The 21,854-nt window shown below is 44.0% G+C and overlaps 1 long non-coding RNA gene across 1 annotated transcript; it reads right to left on the reverse strand.

Moving 5' to 3' along the window:
• Positions 1 to 4,325: 4,325 nt before the first annotated feature.
• Positions 4,326 to 5,985, reverse strand: LOC143526714 (uncharacterized). The gene is made up of 3 exons (XR_013133926.1): positions 5,835 to 5,985; positions 5,160 to 5,300; positions 4,326 to 4,716 (listed from the first exon to the last, which is right to left on the reverse strand). It is a non-coding gene; the product is annotated as an uncharacterized LOC143526714 (long non-coding RNA).
• Between the last annotated feature and the right edge of the window lie 15,869 nt (positions 5,986 to 21,854).

Raw genomic sequence — 21,854 nt, forward strand, 5'->3', positions numbered from 1 at the left:
AGGATATCATTCCATGGCAATATCCCCACGGACCCTTTCTGGTCAGGCTAGAAGTGTTTTCAGCACTATCACACATCTAGTTATTTTCTTTTTCTTTCAGAAACCCTAATCTCAACCTCCACATTCCTTATGTGTGCAATCTCCATCCGTTCCCTCAATTATTCCACACTTAAATTCTACCTGGCGGCATTAACTTGTCCACTAAACTCATCATCTGTTCCCTGTTGTCATCTGCCATCCACCTGCAAATTATTCGTTAAAGATATCCAGCAAAAAGACCTGCAGATGATACCGCACTGCCTTGCTGTGACAGCAGACGTTCTTCTAGCCTGTCTCGGCATTCTCTCCTCAGGATACTTTCAGAAGAAACCTCTTGAATCAGTCTTTCTCCTCCTCTTCCTTCTGCTTCGGGTTCCTTTGAATCCTCCTCTCAAATCTCAACTATGTTTCGCCCCACCTGCTACGGCTGTCTCTGATATATCCATCCACAGCCATGACATGTTCATTTTCACTTTCAAGCACACAGAAAAGCTGAGCAACCGGGAAAGATCAGTACACTCTACCTGTTCTGACTCTACTACCCTGTCAGTCCGAGCGAATCCCTGGATCTGTTCAGCCAAGCACCCATAGTCTCTCAGTCCCCTCTGTTCCAAACACTAAATGCCTGCACTCACAAATTAAACTGAAACAAATTAAATTTAGGTGGAAACATATGTGTACTCCCAAAATGAATCTCACAGCCCTCTTTCTCCTTGTATCCTCCCTCCATCCTTCTCCTCTCTTCCTATTACTCTTTACAGGGGTTGGCAGCTTGTTCCCACACACATAGGCCTCCCCAAGATCTAGTCCAAAGCTCCCCGAGAGTTCTACACCTTCCTACAGTCTCACAATCATCTCTGTCCCAGTGGTTGCCACTCAATAAATACAGCTGGTGAGGTCACAGTTCATCAACTCAGTTGCCATGGGAGCAGTTCCATAGTACACCACTGCCCTCCATCAATGATCCCTGTCATTCCCCAACCCATTTGAATATTTTTTCACTTCCTTCTGCAACAGTTAAACTCACACACTTCTCCTCTTCACCTCCTCAACCTCCTCCACTTCCTCTTTCAGAGTTAATTTTTTTCCTGGTACCTGCCTCTCTCCCTTTTTGTCTTTCTCTCTCTCTTTCTCTCTCTCTTTCTCTCTCTCTCTCTCTCTCTCTCTCTCTCTCTCTCTCTCTCTCTCTCTCTCTCTCTTCACTCTTCACGTATGCTCAGTGCCGTGTCGGTCACAGTGAAGCCTGCTGAGATGGACCGTGACCAGGCAAATCCCCACACAAATTAGGACGAAGAAGTCATTATTACAGCCAATGGCTGGCTGCAACTCCCAACAGTTAAATTACAACCTTTCTGTTCCTCAGCACATTCCAAGAACAAGAAGAAGCCGTTTTTATTACACGCTCTTTCACCACCCGACAGGAACTGGAATGTTTAAAGTGGAAGCATCTCAGTAAATTACACATGGTATTATGGGATGCTCAGGGAATGCCGCTAGGTATGGGAAGAATGAAGGCCAGACTGACAGGGAGAGAGAGGGAAAGATGAATAATCTGGGAAAGAGTGACTGTGAAACAGAGCGTGGGAAAGGGAGAGAGAGGGAGAATCAGACAGAGTAGCATACTGAGAGAGACAAGCACAGAGACCGTGAGCGAGATCGAGACAGCTCCATGTCCCACTCTACTAACTCCAAACACATTAAAACCTCTCATCTTAAGCCTTAAGACAGCCTTCCTGTCACACACACACACACACACACACACACACACACACACACAAGCATGCATGCACGTACACACACACACACACACACACACACACACACACACACACACACACAAGCATGCATGCACGTACACACACACACACACACACACACACACACACACACACACACACACGCACCTAAACCAACTTTTTTCCATGTTGAATCGTGTGAAGTTATTCATTCCTCAGCTTCTAGCCTTCCCTGCTTGACTGACTTTGTATTAGTGGAGAATATCTGAGCGGAAACTGAGTGCCTGTCAATCACAGCAAAGGAAAACCTCTGGGAGGGTAGATTACAAAAATCAAGTGCAGATACATTGTCGCATGTGAAGCTGTATGTAAAAAAAAAACCTTTTAAGATTAAGAGTAAAGCCCTTTAAAACTTCTAAGAGTGCTTGAATACTAGAAACCTTAAATACTCTGTCAATTGCTCTGAACATGTTTAAAGAGTTTTTTTTTTCATTTTATCATAATCATTCTACACTTATCTATTACTTTTAAAGACTTTTAAATATTATTCAAATCCTTAAATAAGTCATATATGCATTTACCAACCACTGAAATAAATGGAAAAGTGATAACAGAAACACCCTGCATAGAGTTAGCTGTCCTCCCACCTATCATGAACGCTCAGCATCCAATCACAGCACAACATGGGGCTGGATGGTTTGAACTGGTAGCCTACTCTCAACCCAGCAGTGACATTGACCCTTGACCCTTGACCCTTGACCGCAGTCTTGGGGAGCTTGACCTCACCACTGTTTCCTTTGGCTTGCCTGCTAGGGTCTGGGACTCAGGGCGTCTACGAAGCTGTGTTGTGACAACAGCTGTAGAAAAAAGTGCTGGGTAAATAAAAATGGCTTTGACACACCCACACTTGTAGCGGTACAACAGTCACTACCGAGCCACTATTTCAGTGTCACTGCTGTGATGAGATAGGTCAACACCCCCCCCCCCCCCCCCCCCCCAAATAAAATGCAGTCTGCAACAGTTCTGTGGTCAGACTGTCGAGACTGACATATTGCACAGTATTGTCAGTAATCGTGCACATATACAAGACGCCTATAAGAAAGGGTCCTAATAAATTGCTTGTTTCTAGTGGGGATGAGGCAGACGCTTCAAATAAAATAGGTTTGCACTTGAGAAATCATATACACAATATACATTCATCCATCCATTTGATTTGAGAGCATTTAATATTATCTGTATTTCCACATCCTATTCATATTTACACTAAAATAACCCTCCTCAGACATGCTTTCAGATGTCTTTAGGCTGTAACATATATCTGTGACTGTCAATATTGTTGTTGGCACTTTACTTTGTGTGTTTGTTTGTCAGCAGGCCTCGTTAGGACTGGTGTCACACACACACATATCACGTCTGCCGGAGAGATGGAAATATTCCGCCTCCGCCCGCTCTAACCCACTCCCCCCTTCACCCCGCCCCCCCTCTGCTCCATCACGTGAAGCACGTGAGTTTGTGCGTGGAGCTCATCCCCGTCTCACTTCCGCTGCCTCTCGGCTGCAGAGCGGTTAATATGCATCTTGGTGCATGTGGCAATCCCGGCCTCAATATGGCGATTTAATTGAATTGTTTATCTGAGAAAACAGCCCGTGGTCCTGGAGCTGAATGGATAAATGAACTGGGCTCTGGCTTCCTGACCCTCAGTTGACAAACAAACAAATACATCTCGGCTTTCCTGAGCCTCTCTCGGTCTCCTCAGGCACTCTGCTTCTAATGTGCTGCTACTGGGCATGAAATTAGTCAAATGCAAGTTCAATAATAAACGTTCATATACAGGGTATGAATCAGAGTACTCTCCCTCCCTCTCTCTTTTCCTATTCTCTCTGGTTTCTCATCCTTATCTGTCTTCTTGTTGCAAATTTTGTCTTTCTGTCTCTGAGTCAATCTTCATAACTCTGTGTGCTACAGCTTGTAGCTTCCATGGCTATGTGGGTACCATTACTCATGGCAGCGGGTAGTCCCTGGATGTTGTCATGGTTCTGGTGGTCACGGAGACAGTGCCAGAGAAGCCTCGACCCCCTAACAAGGGGCGATGTCACTGTCACAATACTGGTCAACCTCAGTGGTCCATCACTTTGTGTGGATTAGGCTGGATTGTCCCCAAAGATAATCTACTCTACCAAAACTCTCCCATCGTGCATGGCTTTTCAGTGACAAGATAGAATTGGAATACCTTTCCTAAATTATGCATTCATTTCTAATCTGGCAACAATGGGATTAGGGGTTCTAAAGTTCCCTATTTTGTTCATTTGGGGTTATATATAGGGTTAGGGTTAGGGTTTCTTTCTAAAATGCAAGTAACTATTCAGAACAATATTGATGCAGTGGCTGTCAGTGAGCAGTTCTCCTGCTGAAGCGAATCATCTGCACCTCAGTCAGCAGCTGGTGTGTGTGCCAAACTTTTTTTTCCCTTTTCCCCTACAAATTATGGTGACTGAGTTTTGAAATGTCACTGGAAAATATAGGCATTACAGAGCAATTTTATTTCACATGTTTTGAAGTGAGAGTTCGATCTTAAAACTTTAAAGATCAGTGCTTAGGCATCATGAAAAAGGGCGTACGTGCGCATGCACACACACACACACACACACACACACACACACACACACACTCGTTCTTTTCTCAGGTTCGACTCCTGAACTCCTTCACACTCTTTTATGATGTTTCATCTGAAGAGGAAAGAGGCCACGCCCCTAGCCACTGCTGTTTCTGGCCACGCCCCTCCTTGCCCATCTTGGGGTGTAGAGAGGGGGAGGGTCCTCTGCTGTCCTTGGCCAGGACAAGAGGCTCTCAGCTCACTCCCCTCTGTGGAAACCTGCTCATCAGGAATCAATAGCTATTTCCTGGACTTTTTGGTCTGCAGACTTTGTGAATGGCTTTTTATCTGTCGACAGAGATAGTAAACACGGTGAGAGTGAGAGGAAGAAAGAGAAAGAGTGTGAGAGAGACAGAGATTGATTTAGGAAAAAGAGAGGGGAGTCTCCCCGGGCTAGTTTACTCCACTGGGGAAGTCAGGTGTTAATGTGAGATTACGCCGTTCTTCCTTACTGCAGTGAGTGGGAGTGTCTACTAAACCCTGATGCTCTGAAGAGGAGCAAAAGGTCATGCTACCAGGATGACCCCATCTGCTTGTTGAGAGGATTTGTGCATGTGTGTGTGTGTGTGTGTGTGTGTGTGTGTGTGTGTGCGTGCGTGCGTGCGTGCGTGCGTGCGTGTGTGGCTTTTCTCCAAACTCATTATCCTCCTCACTGATAGCCAGCCGGCCCTGCACTGTATTCCCAGCTGACTGATGCTCTAACTTTGAAGTGCAAACCGAACATCTCTCACCTTAGCACGGTGGGGCCCGTGTGGTCAGAGCAGCTTGATAATCACCACGGCGACGCCTTTTATAGACCAGATAATGAGTTTTTCAGCCCTGACACGGCACAAGTCATCACAGTGACCACATTCCTTCCAGGATGGGTAGACCTGGAGATGAACGTCTCCCATTGGTCAGGTGGAGGAGGGCAAAGATAGTGAACCGGCCAGGGTCTGGCATAGCCACGCCCAGCAAACACACACACACACACACACACACACACACACACACACACACACACACACATATATATATATATATATATATATATATATATATATATATATATATATATATATATATATATATATATACAGTGAGACAGTGGAGTATTTGAAAACCCTGCGACTTTGCAAGTTCTCCCACATATAAATCATGGAGGGGTCTGAGATTTTGATTTTGATGATTTCTAAGTGGGAGAACTCGTGGGGTGTTCAAATACTTATTTTCCTCACTGTATATATACAGTATATGGACCCAATGAACTGTATCTTTACAGCTCATCTCTCACTAAACAAGATTGCGTTGCCAAGCAGATATGCCAAATATATACACATGGCTCTTGACATATTTAGAGAATTACATTTGCTGAAGAACACATAACACACACACACACACACACACACACATTCTTATATACCTACAGTGCTGTCGGTTGTTCCAGCACCTCTTCTCTGTAATGTTGCTTTATATTCTCATATGAACACAGAAAAGGCCTTCGTCAGCATTTTTAGATTCTCTCTCCCGATCTTTCTCTTTGTCACCCCGTCTCTCATGTTTCTGATATAGAATCTAAGTGTGACAGCTCACACCCCTGTGACAGGTGTCTTTGATTTAGATTGCTGATAAATCTACCTGTTCCTCCGGGTAGACCCAACAAACTCTGGAAAAACATACTCACAAACAGCACCACTGTGACGCTAAACACCTGACACTACAATCCTGACCCCGCCCCCTGACCTCACCCCGCACCCTGACCACACCCTGCACCCTGACCACACCCCTCACCATAACCCCACCCCACATCCTGACCCTGCCCCACACCCTGACCACACCCCTCACTATAACCCCGCCCCACACTTTGACTCCACCCCACACCCGGAGAACCAACAGCAGCCCCGAGGAGTCAAACAGACACTTCACAGCTGCATCATTGGAATGAGCTCTTAGATGTTCTTTTCTTAGCATAAGAGACCTTAACATCACAGCATATCATGGCAGATGTGTTATCTATCCACAAAAGCTACAATTAAATATTAGCTCTTAATGATTTCCTCGGTTACGGTCGCCCGATTTGACATTTGCTGTGGTAATTTTGCCGTGCGGTTGGAGTGCGATTGTGATTAGTGATGTTAATGTGTGAGGTAATGACGCTGAGCGAGGGAGTAGGAGCAGACCTCTCCGTCGTGTAGGAGACCCGGTCGGGCTGCAGACATCTCCAGAGAGACTCATTACAGGAACATGATGCAATTAATCAGAGACAACCGGAGCACCATGCCATAACCCACCAGGGACAGATAGCACACACACACACACATGCAAATACACACACGCACATAAGCACACACACAAATAAATACACGTGCAAATATACACACAGAATCGCACACACACAATCACTCATAGACACACTAACATAAACTTAACATAATGCATGTCCACAGTTCACACTTTAGCAACTATGGCAGAAAAGTTCAACCTTCAAACAGTGGCAGATAAAACGTCCACAACATCACACAGTCTTAACCTTCTAGCACCACCACTTCTCCAAGTATCTGGAGAAACAATGAAAGGCCCACATCCCTTTGACATTTACTGTAAGTAAGACTAGAGCTATGTTTCCTAAGCTGGGGTAGTGCAACGTTCACACAGTGTGAAATATACAGTGTTTCACACAAACCGTTTCCAAATCTCAAGACACAGCTTTAGCATGCAGATGGATCTATTTGCATCGTGTGCTTATTAGCAGGATAATCTGGACATGGTCCAGTTTACTGGAGCAGTAGAGGAGAGAGAGACAGACAGACAGAGAGCAGGTGATAGAGAGAGAGAGAGAGAGAGAGACAGACAGAGCAAGTGAGAGAGACAGACAGGGAGAGAGAGAGAGAGAGAGAGAGAGAGAGGGAGGAGATAGAATGAGAGAAGAGAGAGACAGACAGGGAGAGAGAGTGAGGCAGAAAGAGAGACAGAGTGCAGGATGTTGGAGATGAGTAGCATATGCCCTGGGTTCAGCAGTGTGCAGCAGAGAGTGTTAATGACTAACCGCTCTGCTGAGATACACACTCAAAGGGAGCCGTGTGGGAGGGGAGGGGTGTTCACACGTGCATGTGTGCACGTCTGTGTGTGTGTGTGTGTGTGTGTGTGTGTGTGTGTGTGTGTGTGTGTGTGTGTGTGTGTGTGTGTGTGTGTGTGTGCGTGTGTGTGTGTGTGTGTATATGTGTGGGTGAGTCTGTGTGTACATGTGAATTGAACTGTATGTGGGTCTATTAGAGTTGTTTGTTCTCGCAAGTCTATAAGAGATTGTATGTTTGTACATGTGAGGTTAATAGTGTCCAGGTCTACTAGATATTGTATGTTTGTACATGTGAGTTTAATATGTACAACAGTTTAACAGTGTGTGGGTCTGTTAGAGACTTTATGTACATGTAACTGTGTGTAAAATATGTCGGTCTACCATACTCTGTGTGCTTGTGTACAGGTCTGTAAGAGGCTATATGTTTGTGTGGCAGGTCTGTTAGAGACTGTGTGCAGGGCTGTTAGAAGCTGTATTTGTGTGCAGGTCTGTAATAGGCTGTGTGCATGTCTGTTAGAAGCTGTGTGCAGGTCTGTTAGACACTGTGTTTGTGTGCAGGTCTATTAGAGACTGTGCATGTCTATTTGAGGCTGTGTATTTGTGTGCAGGTCTGTTAGAGGCTGTATTTGTGTGCAGGTCTGCTAGAGGATGTGTGCAGGTCTGTTAGAGGATGTGTACAGGTCTGGTAAAGGCTGTGTGCAGGTCTGTTAGAGAATGTGTGCAGGTCTGTTAAAGGCTGTATTTGTGTGCAGGTCTGTTAGAGACTGTATTTGTGTGCATGTCTGTTAGATGCTGTACTTGTGTGCAGGTCTGTTAGAGGCTGTATTTTTGTGCAGGTCTGTTAGATGTTGTATTTGTGTGCAGGACTGTTAGAGGCTGTGTTTTTGTGCAGGTCTGTTAAAGGCTGTACTTATGTGCAGGTCTGTTAGATGCTGTATTTGTGTGCAGGTCCGTTAGAGACTGTGTGTTTGGGGCATCAAGTTCTGCCAATGATCCTGAATGTTTTAGCAGTGCACAGAAGACAGAGTGTTCTGTCAATCGGAGGTCAGAGGTCAGGGGTCATTGCCAAGAAAGCATCTGGTATTCCATACAGAGACATGAATGTGCTGAGTGCCTGTACATTTTGGCCAGTGTGCACCCCATAAGAGTGTCCTTGGAGACGACAGCGCACCCTTGACATTTTGGTGTAAGTACGTTTCGCTGTTTCAGGCTTTTAAAGACAAGCTGCATTGTGTTCAGCAGGTCTGTGAAACTGTGTCTTTCTGCTTTTCCCTGCCAAGCCTCTTCGTTGCTAGGGCGACCTTTGGGGCTGTCACGTTTAGAGGCCGCTTCTCGTCTGGGGCGGGAAGGTTTGAAGGTCACGTCTCTCTTTTGTCTCCGCATTCGTTGGCCGTGGGCCTGCCACCCTGCATCTGTATTTCACACCACTTTTCTTTCTCTGTTTTATCGTTCATCATTCACTATCTTGGCCACTCACACATTGGCCCGATACTTTATTCTGATTCGTGCTCGGCCACTTTGGACCCGCCTCCTCTCTTCCCTCATTCGCTTTGTTCCCTCCTGTCCCTCCTGCTCCCCACTGTCCCTCCCTTTTGCATTACTAAGCTCTCAGCAAATAAGAATACAGAGAAATGAATGCATGAATGCACACCGACACTACAGGAACATCTCATATTATTAATGGATCTATCTAACTTTTCTCTCCAAAAATGTTGTACATTTTTTTCTCAACTTACCTCAGACAGTCCCTCCCCCGGGGCATTACGCAGTTTACACATTCTCTCACTCACTCCAATGCTCTTTACTTTTAACTTTCTTTTCTTGACTTACTTTTTCACTTTCTTGTGCGCTCTCTCACTCTCCCTCGCTCCCTTAATCCCCGTCCCCTTTTTAAGGTCGCGTTATTACATTTCATAAAAGGTTACGTTGGAGATAGAGAGAGCGTAAGAGGAAAGGAACACTGACATTTGTACACATTACAGGAACATTCTTTACATCCAGAGGAGAGAAGCCACACCCTCTTCCCAAGCCCTGCCCAACTTACGAAACAGCCACATCCAAGCCTCAAAACACGAAAAGATGAAGATCTCCTTTTACTGGGAGCTTCCCAGAACACATATAACATTTTGGATTAAACTGAACAACAGCAAGCAGACTCACTGGAGAACTGAGTAGAGGACCCTGTTTTGCGCATAGTTTTGTTGTGTTGTTTTAATGACACAGTGTGAGACGATGAAGACAAGTGAAATGATTCTGATTCTGTCATCCATGCAAACAATTCTTTCCTTCATGCAAATGATTCTCTCGTCCATGCAAATGATTCTCTCATTCATGCAAACAATTTTCTTGTCCATGCAAATGATTATCTCGTCTATGCAAACGATTCTCTCATCGATGCAAATGATTCTCTCACCCATGCAAACGATTCTCTCGTTCCTGCAAATGATTCTCTCATCCATGCAAATGATTCTCTTGTCCATGCAAATAATTCTCTCATCCATGCAAGCGATTCTCTCGTTCATGCAAACGATTCTCTCATCCATGCAAACAGTTATCTCGTTCATGCAAACGATTCTCTTGTGCAAACTATGTAGAAATTATTCTTTCTTCCATGCAATGGATTATCTCATTCATGCAAACAATTCTCTTGTCTTTAAGCAAATCTTTTAGGCTTCTGCATTATTTTTACTCCCTGCCTTATTTTTCCAAGGTTACATACACATGGGACTAAAGAGAGCTAGACCATATCAAATATCCCAAGGAGTCCACACACCATATACACATGGACATACACACACAAACACACTCAGACACATTTGCACACACACACACACACACACACACACACACACACACACACACACACACACCACACACACACACACACACCTAAAGTGGCAGAAAAACACCATGAACACTGATTAGGAGAATGTTTCTGGATTCCATCCACAACCCTAAGAGGTCTGAGTGGTTGTTTAACACTGGTGAATGGGAGTCTCAGTCTAAGAAGGTAGCGAGAGACAGACAGACAGAGAGCAAGAGAGACAGACAGGCAGAGAGCAAGAGAGACAGACAGAGAGCAAGAGAGAGAGAGAGAGAGAGAGAGAGAGACCCAGACAGAGAGCAAGAAAGTGACAGACAGGCAGAGAGCAAGAGAAAGAGAGAGACAGAGAGCAAGAGAAGGTGTTAAAATATGAGTAAATGGTGTACGTACTGTACAATGTTTGTGTCCTATGTGTTGTGATGCTAATGTGTTAATGGAGCTACTATTTGTATGCAAGACAAATTTCAGATCGGATCTGACAATAAAGTATCACCATCATCATCATCATCATCATCATCATCATCATCATCATCACCATCATCATCATCATCAAGAGAGACAGAGAGCAAGAGAGAGAGTGACAAAGAGGGACAGAGTGAGAGACAGAAAGCCAGAGGATATGCCAACAACATAATACTCGATTCTTTTCTGAAATCCATTCTGCCTGTTGTGTTGATGGAACTGGATGCTATTCATATGGGAGTTTTGCAGTTTAACCAAGCAGACGCGATGCTGGCAAGATGTCTGCTGCACAGGAGGAGAGCATGTTGGGTCTGTGTTCTCTTAGCGGAAGGAGGCTGGGGATATCACTTACACAGACTGGTCTGCTCCTCCAAATTATGTTTGAGAGCGTGAAGAAAGTGCCCAACCCTTGAGGAAAAATGGTGTCCATGAACGTCTGAACCCAGTCTCCACCAATCATGTGGATGTACACGCATGAATAGACCAGGCATATGCCACCTGAATTACCCACAACCATTAATCCTCCACCCACTTGCCTGTGTTGCTGTATTCATGAATGATGGGTCTATCGACATGGGTTATTTATCCTATTGTGAGGGTGCAGGTGGAACAGGGTGTAATTACCCAAGACACCCTTGTTTCTGCTCATCGACAGTCCAGTACTGATGTGTCTTAGGCCCCTACAAATGTCTTTGGCGGTCTGTTAGGGACAGGACAAGTAGCCTACATGGTCTTCTGCTGTCATAACCCACATAGACAAGCCAGTGATGCATCGTGGGTGCCGAAATTGGCTGTGGGTCCTCATGATTGCATGGTGATGTCCTGTCAGGCTGTGAACTAGTGATTTATCCTAAATGAGCCAAGCAGACCCCCCCCCTTCGTCCTGCATGTCCGACAGCCAAGCTCCACCCTCTGAACGGCGGAGATTTTGATGAGGTGTATTGTGTTCTGGTCCATTCATGTCCACCTCCAGGATTTACACCTTCAAAAAGCCCACTTTCTTGGCAATGTTCTGACACGCCCCCCCTGGCACATGCGATCACGCCGTTTTCAAAGGACATTGCAGAATGCTTTAAGCCCAATCTGAGCAATCCATTTAAATGCAAAGCAAGCGTGGAAATAGAGTTGCTGTTGCATTCACCTGTTTACACATATGCAACTGAATAGCAATGCAGACTTTTTCAGCATGGGCTTTATTGCTCGCTTGTTTCTACAACATGGTGCATTTATGTGTATTCATTTAATTGATTTAAATAATTCAAATTTCTTTTAACCAGCCAATAGCAATTCAAATGAGGAGAATACGGATGACATTAGGATACAAATATACAAATACGTATGTGTACCGTTGGGTAGCTTAGCGATACCTTAAAGATTTGCACTTGCGTCCCACTACCTCCTACCCAACGTTACAGAATGACAAAAACGGAAATCTTACAATATTTAAACACTAAAGCAGAAAAGGAGAAGTCCAGTCTAAAATAATGATGTTGCTTTCTGTAAATGAAAGGGAATAGCTTAAGTGACAAATTAGCATTACGCAGATTTGGCAAGCTCTTGCTTTAAAAGGGTCAGTGTCTAGCTCTTGCTCTTGCTTTAAAAGGGTCAGTCTCAATACTAACAACATTATGAGAAATAGCAACAGAAACTTCTATACCAATGGAAAAACAGCAACTTGGTATCTAGAAATGTACGTTGGAAAGAAATTCCCAAGGCAGGGCATGAATCGTGCAGAAGCAGAGTGCTAATCTGCATAGTGTTTGAAGAGGTGTAAGACATTAACCAGTGCAGCATACTGTAGTCACCTACAGGGTTTCCACTGTTACACATCAATTGTTTATTTAGCAGATTCTTCATTTGGAGTACCTGTACTAATGAAAGTCACAATAAAATTACAATTGCGTTGTAACTCATGACAAATGGATTTAGCATAAATGGTGGCTATAATGGCTGCAATATACATATACATTTATGTGTGTGCATTTCACAGCCATATATATATATATATATATATATATATATATATATATATATATATATATATATATATATATATATATATATAATTTATATATATATATAAAACATCCTGTACAATACACTGCATTTATATATATGCCTTCTTATGCATGTGTGTGTGTGTGTGTGTGTGTGTGTTTGAGTATGTGTGCATATATGAGAGATGGGAGAGAGAGAGAGAGAGTAGAAGACAGGTGTGTGTGTGTGTGTGTGTGTGTGTGTGTGTGTGTGTGTGTGTGTGTGTGTGTGTGTGTGTGCGCGTGCGCGTGTATTTGAGAGATGAAAAGGGAGAGAGAAATAGAGAGTATAAGACAGGTGTGTGTGTGTATGAGAGAGAGAGTAGAAGATGTGTGTGTGTGTATGTGTGTGTGTGTGAGAGAGAGAGAGAGATAGAGAGAGAGAGAGAGAGTAGACAGGTGTGTGGGTGTGCACCTCACCTGTGCAGGAATGCAGTTCTCATTTGCTCTTTTGATCAGGCTGACATGCATTTTTAATGCCTGTGCGTGTGTGCTGCTGGCCTTGGTGCAAGCGTCTGCTCTGTTTGCTGACTTCTTAAACCGCCCTCACCTTACCCCCACCCTCACCCCCCCACCCTCACCCCCCCACCCTCACCTTACCCCCACCCTCACCCCCCCCACCGCCTCTCTCCCAGTCCCCACTGCTATGCTGCTATTTTTCACTCTCTTCAGTAACTGCTTCTTATGTATTTATTTATTTTTGGTTTTCTTTTTTCACTGCCCCGTCGTATGCCACCTGAATAATGTGATCACCCAGACTCTTCCTTTCTCTGTTCTCACCCCACAACTCGACCTGTAGGACAGTATGTAGTGAGAGATTACAACAGGAGTACCCTTCATTTTGCCTTTGATTGTGTGGCACATCAGAACATCAGAACTCTGTGTGGATAAAACTGAAAGTGCGAGTTGAATGTTTCAGTATAACCCATGTTATTTTAACTGAACCTAGGCCATTTTGACCATTAATTACTTTACATACAAAAACAAGACATTAATGCACACACATCCTCCCCTCCCCCGAAACTTCCTCTGACCAACCAACCAGGTCCATGTTTTCCAGAAGCACCATGGATCTTTGTGAAGTGGTAAAGTGAGGATCACACTGAACTCTCTCTCGGTCATTCATGATGATGTCTTAACACTGCGGTGCTTTTGGGAATCTTTTTTTTCCTCTCTGTGATGCCCTGAGCATGGGTCGATCCACATACACATTCCTCACTCTCACACCTGCACACCACTCCCACGAGTTTCACGTCCTGGACTGAAAAATTCAGAGTAGTTTGTGTATGACACTAATTACTTAGAAACAATTGGAGACTCAATAAATTTTAAGGGGAAAAAAGGCCTCTATTTGTGGAGCCCTGTTAATCTTTTCCACCGTTCCTGCCACGTTGGCATGGGGAACTCACACACCTTAAAAGGGCAGCGGCAGCAACCCATCCAGAGCAGGAGCAGTATTTTGGGTTTTCATATGTACTCTGTCTCACGTTTCGCAGCTCTTTAGATCTAAGAATATGTACCCACCAGTGTAAAAATGTCGCCCGAGCTGTCATTCACATGCCAGGCAGAGGCTCTGCCAACGGAACTAAAGGTCCCATTGCTGTCAGCCTGAAGGCTTGTCCTTCTTACCTGGTTTTATCACTAAGCCTACACATACATAACTTGGCAGCACTTGACACACACACACACACACACACACACACAGAAGCTGTTATCCCTTCCTGTAACGTGTGTTACCTTATCTAAGTTTGTGACAGATGTATGCAGGTGTATATATGTGTGTGTATATGTGTGGGTGTGTGTGTGTGTGTGGGGGGGGGTATAAAAGAACCCCACAGGCAGTATATTTGAGAAAGAGGCTTCAGACCACTATATCTTTATTTTTCTCCTGCTCACTGCTAATCTGCGTCCACAGCTTCTCAGACATTGGCAGTTTATCTCCTTCAACCTTGGGCAGGCTGAAGAAAACAGCCCAGAGGAGACACCACATAGTCACCTCTTACTTTGGCCTCAGAGTACCAGAGGGACACACGGCACATGACACAACGTACAAGGGATTTAAGAGAGGCCCCACCAAAAAAAAAAACTGACAGGAAAAGTTATTTCTTTATTTCTTCTCCTGTGGAAAGGTGTAGATAAAACAGGAGGTGCAGCTCAAGGAGATGAGTGGAGGTTTTGTGTTGACAGATGATGTTCCTCTTAGTTGTAGAAAGGCTTTGTGAGGTCTGCTTGGGTGGAGTGTATTTTTTGATGTTGTGTGCTTTTGGTAGCATTTAGCCAAAGGTTTAGCTTGACTTCCAGTTCCTGTTATGGTTAGTTCTTGGTGAAGAGACGGTGATGGCCTATCTGCTACCCTTTCAACTGCGGTACCTATCACAGGCTGTCAAATACATGAACATTGCCAGTGTAACAAGCATATCACTTCAGCCCCTGACTCACACTGATGGAAATTAGCATGGAAATGGATCGTGACAAACCAGTGAGTCACGTAACTTTGATCATCGATACTGCTGGTGTTTGTTAGGTCGGAGATGCAGAGTGCAGAATGGCATGGTGGATTCGTTTATACAGGGGAGCGAGTGACGTGGGTTTGTTTGTTTCTGAAATTATGCATTCACTGTGGCCTCCCACCACCAACGGCTTTGTGATAGGACCATCCTAATCCCTGCCAGGTCCAAATCCTGGGTTTTGCATTTAGGAGTGCTTCACAGTTCATGGCTTTACTCCCACATGCCTCTGGAAACCCTGTGACCTGAGACATTTCCCCATCTCTCTCTTCCTACTGGTACTCCAAGCCATGAATGAGAACCAGGCAATGTGGAGATACCATGAACTGCACTAAATAGCATGCTGATTTCATTTTCTCTCATTTCTCTCAAAATATCTTGTTCTTTCTTTCTCCATTTTCAGTATCCCCAGTCTTTTCTTTTCTCTCTCTCTCTACCTAAGTATGTCTTCTATCCTGAGAGAAGGCAAGCAGGGCCCTTATGTTTTCTTTTTTCAAAGTCAAAGTGTAATGAATTAAATCAGCCTTTCTTCCCATGTGAGTGAAAATGACAGATTAGTTGCTGCATTGTTAGTCATTTTTGGCCTTAAAAAGACACAATAAAAATTACACTTGTGCTTTTTTTTCTGACAAGCATCTTGACGTTCCAATTTCTTTCCGTCTTTCTTTTCTTTTTTTTTTTGTATGAAATACACTTCAGTAATTGCATGTATTTCCCGGATCAATTTTGGTTTAGTCCCCATCTGTGCATCGAGGGTGCAGTACTACACTATATAGGCTACTAGCATCTGTACATGTAGTTATGATGTGCTAAATTAATTGGATAGATATCTCTTGTATAACAATAACAGTGATAACAATGTGGCGTCTTAATCACATTTGGAAAGAGATAACATTTTGAAGTCCTCACTACAGATATTTCTTGAATGTTTAAGTGAGGGTTTCCACATTGTGATTCAGAATAAAAGTAACGTAAAACCAGATTGGCAACGCATTGTGCTTGTATAATGCCTTAAGCGTGTCAAGTATTGTCACCCTTTTCACTTATCACACCCCGTAGCAAATTTCAATCTCATCCGACGAGGATTTCGCTTAGCTTGCCGTAACAGTTGCAGTGCCAACGCAGAATTAACGGTAATAAATGTCCCCGCACGCTGCGGCTGAACGCTCCAGAAGGTTCTAGCTAAACTAAACTCGCCGTACATGTGGGAATGGCGTTTAGGCGGTTGAGCTCGCCTCCGTCTGGAGCTGCTCAAAAGAGACTAAGAGACTTCCGCCGGCTACCGTTTGAAGTCCGAAGCTCGCCGACGTGCTGGCAGTTTTTTCTCTTCTGAGCTTTTGGGACCGGTTTTGGATTCTGATAAATTGCTGACCAAACACAGATAGCTTTCTGCTCTCATAACATGGCTGCCCAAATTAGCCTAGGCGCAGAAATCGTTTACCGCTTCAGTCCAGTCAGATTTACTTTTTGCCGGGTGCTTTGAACCAACTCTTAGATTTTATGGTAACATATTAGCTTAGAGTTCTTATATTCATAACGCATAACCAACATAACCTTCTTGCAAACACACACGCAAGCGCGCGCGCGCATGAATGTTTTATTAGGCCCATAAGTTGAAAGCTTTGGTTTTATTTGTTTCTGTGCATGACGTGACTACTCCTCCAGCATTTATATATTAATAACAGTTCAGTCACAGAATTGCCACTAGCCGGATTAAATATCCTGGACTTTCAGGTTACCAGTACTTTAAAATATGAAATTTGGTTCCCTGTTATAGGTCCCTGCAGGATCTATAAATATTCTATGGAATATGTTTGTGTTTCATAGTACATGATATATGTTTTATGGGGATGGTGAACACACAAGTTTGGTCAGTTGTTTGTTTTCGTGGGCTGTTTTTCTGCATTTTATGTTAATGTCTAAGATTGGTTTCAGGTCCAGGACCCAAATGTTTGGCAGGATCCAGGATTCATCTAGTCTACATTTCTTTCCTGTATTGTGAGAGGAGGCAGTGGCCCTAAGCACTACAAGAAGTGGTTAGAAGTGGATGGCACCGCTATGTCACAGTGGCCTAAAAGCCAGAAAAGAACCCATCAAGGCTACAAATGGAGCTGCGTCTGTCGTGCTATTGTGTGCTCATGTTCTAAGCAGGTGAATCTTTTTGTACCGATAAGCGCACCGCATTCACGTTTTAACAAATGCCGCAAAATGGAGAGACGAACAGAACCTGTAACGTTCTGGAATGGTGGGAGCTGTTGCAGCCTTCCTGAGGTCAGCTTCGTGATCAATGAGCGAAAAGAAAGCAAAGTCAGAGGCGGACGACCTCACTCACACAGACGAGCGTGTCGCAGCTTGCCGAGGCTTTGTTCCACGCTGACTCAGAGCTGTAAAGAATAAGAGTTTGGCCCTGGGGGAGACAGGAGTGGCAGAGATGACTCGCGCATTGTGCTTTTATGCTCTGAGAAAATGAACCCCCCCCCCCCCCCCCCCCCCCCCATAAGGGCAGCAAACACAGGAAGACCCATCACACACCAGCCAAGGAGATTAGTTTAGATAGTAACTCCTGGAGAGAGTGACCTTGTGTGTGTGTGTGTGTGTGTGTGTGTGTGTGTGTGTGTGTGTGTGTGTGTGTGTACATATGTGTGTGTTAAACATGTTTGCGTGCCTGAGCATACGTTTGTGTTTGTGTGCATGTGTGTGTTTGTGCATATCCTCTATGTTATGTTAGCGCAGTAGTACCTCATTAGACACATTCATGGCCCAGTCTTGCTCTTTTCATTGCCTTTCCTGCTTCGAACAGGCCATATTTAAAAGAGCCATATAACATTAATTTGATCCCCACGTTTTTTCCCTTTCATTTCTATTTTTTTTTTCACCTTTAATTTCAGGTTGCAGACTCACTCGAAGCACAATGAATTTAATAAGAGGGTCTCATCCAGATTTCTCTCTCATTAGCTCTATGATGTTTTTTTTTCTCCTATCCTTTTCTGACATGAAACATCTTCATGTTGGTTGGAGAGAGAGAAAGAGAGAGAGATCAAAAGCTCTAAAGAGGAGAGGGGTGAGAGAGGTGTCACAGATAAATTAGGCTTCCAGATTAATAGATATTTCTGGAATGGGCCTCTACCGCATCAAAGAATAACTCTGGGGCAAGAGATATGGATTCATTTTTGAACATGTCATTGACCACTTCCATGTCATGCCTCTGTTGAAGGAAATATTGATTCTCTCTTTCACTATATTTTAAGCTGTGCTATTGAATATTTTAGTATAAAGGCCTGGTTAAATCAGTCTCACAGCTACTTTTGTGAGGTGTCTTTTGATGTCTAAACAGTGCAAATTTAGCTTCAATGCTTTAGCTAAGATACGGGCACGTCATTTGGAAATGATGCCGCTGTAATATAATGCGTTCTTCAGGACAGTGGAGAAACAGAAAGCTTCGATACGTTACAACATCACTCAAAGCTTGTTTCAGCTGTCAGGCCAGGTTTAGAGACTGCAGTATTAAAGCCTTACCAGACGGTATTGGCGGACGCTGAGCCTGGTTAAGAGACCCTGGGCCAGCTGTGGCTTTGTTGCTTTATTTTGGTCATTTTTCACTGAGACCTTACGTATTCTATGCTTTCTCTCATTCTCTCTCTCTCTCTTTCTTCTATCTCCCCTTTTCTTTCACATTTCTAGCACATAGCTACAGGTATTTTGAGTGACATTTTCTTGAACAGGAACATAACAGGTTATGAATAATTTACAACATTTGGTCATGTCACCACCTGTACCAGGTCCCGTTGCATTGTGGGTTCAATTCTGTGTCAGTGTGAAGAGCCTGTCCATCATCAGCTGTGCCACCCCCCCCCCCCCCCCCCCCCACCTCCCCAAACCACCCCCTCGCCCCCCTTTTACGAGCCACTAAAGAATAATAAAGGACTGATGTGCTGACACTTCTCTGCTGCCAGTGGGGACTTCTGGGAAATATTCAAATCATCTAAAACGGAATGATTAGATTGAGCAGGGTCATAGCTTCAATCTCAAGGCAGAGGGTCATATTCTTAATTTTATTAAACGGACAGATCAAGACTAGAACAGGAACGATAACGATTATATTGAAGTTGTAAATCTACAGAAGGAACATAATTGTCAGCATGGAGGAGAAAGTGCAGTGGATTGTATGAAATAATAACAGATGAGCTGTTATTGAGATATGAATCAAAGTGAATTTCCACAGAAGTCTAGATTCTAGCCATTGTATTATTAGTCTTCAATGGAGCCTGTGTCTGGTCCAGTTTTAGTATGGTAGTCACTGGTTGTTCAGACCCTAAACCTGCATGGCTGGGAGTTCTTGGAGAGTGTTCATAGTGCACAAGTGTGGAGATTGAAAGCAACCCCTGGAGCAGAAACTGATCTGAACCATGTTGAACACTGCACACAATGGAGGCGTTTGATTCGCTGCAGTAGATCCCGCCTCATCATGCTCCTGTGGTTAATTTGATTGGCTCAGAACAGATGCCTTGACCCGTAGGTGAAACACGTGCCCTGTTCTCCTACAAATGGCACTGCAGCTCCAATCTCAGTGGTGGAACGTATCCAGGTGCCAAGACAATGAGGCCAATTGCACAGTAGCATGGGACCGAGCCAGCAAGGGAACAGCTTGTGTTAATGGAGCAGTATGCCAGCTCAACAAGAATCCACAGTTATTTGAATTACAATGGCAAACTCTGACTTCTTACATTTCTTCTTTCTTGTAAACATACACAGTGTGTGAATGAGCAGACGAATGAATGAATGAAGTCAACACGTTCATAATGCAAAGTCTCCTCGACCGCGGGGGACGTCGGGCAGCCTTGTGCCTGCAGGATCTGCAGACAGGCGGTCCTGCTCTGCTCTGGCAGGAGGGTCTGGTCACCCTGCCTGAAAGCAGCACAGAGAAGAAGATCAAATGTTCAAAGCAGATAAAGTAGGGCAGGGAGTAGGGAGTCAAATTAAACGCTGATTACCCTCCAAAACCACTCTGGCGCCGTCCGGGGGGAGCTGTTCCGTTTGCCGCGGTGTTTATCAAAACGGCCTCCCACAGAGCCACCAGCCGGGTCATGCAGTGTAAAGACGGAGTGCGGCGCGGCCCGGTGAACAGCGCCTTCCTGCAGATGACATTTCCGTTTATGTCCTTTGTGTTCTTGAATTGTCATCTTCACTGCCGTTTCAGGGCCGAGATGGGCACCTCCTCTTACATGTGATTTTTGAGAGTTTTCAAGGTGTCTCATTTAAAGTCTGTTCGATGAAATATGGACTACATTTCCTCTCTTTCTCTCTCTCTCTCTCTCTCTCTCTCTCTCTCTCTCTCTCACACACACACACACACACTCATACACACACACTCACAAACACACATATACAATACTGTGCAAAAAGGCAGCCATTATATTTGCTGTTGGCAAAGGTATAATGATCATGCATAATTATTGTTCATTCTCTTCATGTCAAGTCTGCCCCGCCCCTACCTGTGTGTTTGGTCCTTAGCTCCACCTTTGTTTTTTGTTGCCATGGTTTTCGGTTTTTCAGTCTAGTCACACCAGCTGTTCCTTATTTCACAGTGCTCATTAGCGCAGTACATAGTTACCTTGTTTTCTGTCTTTCTTTGTTGGTTGTTGTGCTTTTCTGATTTGTTATGAAGTTAGACTCTCTTATGTGAGTGAGATCTAGGTTGTCTTCAGTTCCCTGAGTGTTATGTTCATGTTTGATCCTGTGTTTAGATTATGGTTTTTACTCTGCCTTGTTAAGCCCTACTGGTCCTAGTTTCAGTTCTCTAGTCCCTGTCTGGATATCGACTTGTGAGTATTTAGGTTTGTGATGTCCCTTCAGCTTTACTGTTATTCTTTCTTGGTTTGCTCCATTTAGTCTGTCGCTATATACCTTGTTCTGTATACTGTTAATGTTCAGTGTTCTGAGTTCTGCTTATAAGTAAAGTCACCCTTAGTATTTTTCAGTTCTACTTTCCGTCCATTTAATGTTCATTCCCCTTCATGCCATATTTTGTTGAGAGTAGTGTCATGCCTGGTGAATCATGTGACCTCTGCGTAGCCGTGGCGATCAGGAGGCATCCCAGCCTGGCTCTGGAACATCCCTGTGCATTATTGCACGTGTGCTCTTCCTAATTCTGAAACCTTATGCGTCATTAGAACCAGAAAAAACAGGAAAGTTGTAGGCAGTATTATAAAAATGCACAAAAAATCTATAGTCTACATGGAAAGTCATTAGTGTGACCTCCTCTTACAGTTGAGCAAGCAGGAACTTACAAACAGAAAACTGGTGAATACCAGAAGAACAGTTCAGAAAACTTCAGGATAGTCAGAGTTCAAGATGAGCTTGGTGAGAAGGGAGGTCCTATTGTGTACTGACGCTTGCCTGTAGAAGTCCTTACTTTCTGAAAATGTTTTTTATTTATTTAATTTTTTTTGGTATACATCTTTCCTGACTTTTATTCTGTTTGAATGTTAATAAAGAGGCTGAGAAATAATTTTATATTGTCATTATACCATTTGCTTAAACTG

This window comes from Brachyhypopomus gauderio, chromosome 1, assembly GCF_052324685.1.
Source record: "Brachyhypopomus gauderio isolate BG-103 chromosome 1, BGAUD_0.2, whole genome shotgun sequence".
Lineage (NCBI taxonomy): Eukaryota > Metazoa > Chordata > Actinopteri > Gymnotiformes > Hypopomidae > Brachyhypopomus > Brachyhypopomus gauderio.